Source organism: Meleagris gallopavo, unplaced genomic scaffold, assembly GCF_000146605.3.
Source record: "Meleagris gallopavo isolate NT-WF06-2002-E0010 breed Aviagen turkey brand Nicholas breeding stock unplaced genomic scaffold, Turkey_5.1 ChrUn_random_7180001904224, whole genome shotgun sequence".
Classification (NCBI taxonomy): Eukaryota; Metazoa; Chordata; class Aves; order Galliformes; family Phasianidae; genus Meleagris; species Meleagris gallopavo.
This window is the reverse complement of record NW_011167232.1, coordinates 394-1,934: the sequence shown is the minus strand read 5'-3', so window position 1 is coordinate 1,934 and position 1,541 is coordinate 394.

Here is a 1,541-nt window from a genome sequence, read left to right as displayed (position 1 = left end):
GGGGAATTTCAGGGAAATGTAGGAGAAAATTGGGGGGGAATGGGGAAATTGGGACAAAATGGGGGGATGGGGAAAATTTGGGGAAAATGGGGGGAAATTGGGGAATGTTGGAGAAATTGGAGAAAAATGAAGGCAGGTGGGAGAAATTTAGGAAAAATTGGGGGGAAATGGAGGAAAATGGAAACATTAAAAATTAGAAATTAAAGAATATAGAATATGAAATCAAAATAAGCACAATTAAAATTAATACAAAATCAAAATTAAGGGGAAGTAAGGAAATAAATAATTAAAAATGAAACAAATTAAAACAAAATCAAAATTTAAAAAATGAGAATTAATTAAAGGAATAAAACTGATATTTAAAAAAATAAATATGGAAGTGAAAATTTTCGAAAAATCAATAACTAGAGAAATAAAATCAAAAAATTGAAAAAACAGAAAATTTTTAAAAATCTAAGAAAATTGACATTGAAAAAAATTGAAATAAAAAATGAAATCAAAATTTTAAAAAAATTGAAATTAGGGGCAATAAAACTGTAATGAATGAAAAATAGAATCAAAATTTAAAAATTGGAATTAATTCAACGGAATGGAATCAAAATTGGGGGGAAAAATTGGATTTGAGAAAAAGTGAAATCAAAATCAGAGAAATTAAATCAAAATTAAGGGAAAAAAATACGGAGAAACAATAAAAATTGAGAAAAATTGAAATTTTGAAAGAAAATCAAAATTTCCAAAAGTAATCGAATTTGGGGGGGAAAAAATCAAAATTTTCAAAAACCGAAGTTTCCAAAAACAGAATTTTTTTAAAAAATTGAAATTTTGAAAATGAGTCAAAATTTGAAGAAATTGACTCAAAATTGAGGCAAAAAAGTCAAATGGGGACGAAATGAAATGAAGGGAACAAAATGGAACTTCGGGAAGAATGAATGAAAATTTCGATCAAATGAAACAAAACCCGAAATTAAAGCCAAAATGGGAATTTTCAAAAGGAAATAATTGGATGATAAGGAAAATGGAAACGAAGGGAAAGGCGCAAAGTGGTGGGGGAGCGCAGGGAGCCGCATAGCGATCCGCGGACATTTCAGTGCAGTCAGCCGCGCAAAGTGCCGCGCAATGATCCGCGCAGCACAGCGATTCGCGCAGATTTCAGTGCAGCGATCCGCGCAGTGCCGCGCAAAATTCGGCGCACAGTTGGGCGCAGCGCAGCGATCCGCGCAAATTTCCGCGCGGTTTCCCTGCGGTGCCCGCGCAGCGCTGTTACCTCCGCGGGTCCCGCCGCCATTTCTGCTCCGCTCCGCTCCGCGCGGTGTGGATTTGGGGGGGGCGGGGAGGGTCCGCACGGAGCGCCGGGGGGCGGAACCGAAATGAGCGCGAGTGCGGAGCGATCAAAGTGCGGGAGGTGGGGGAACAATGAGGGATAAGGGGGGAAATAAGGGGGAATAATGGGAACATTGGGGAAAAATGGGGGAAAATAATGGGAAAATTTGGGGAAAAATGGGGAAATTGGGAAAAATTGGGAAGATGGGAGAAAAGGAGGG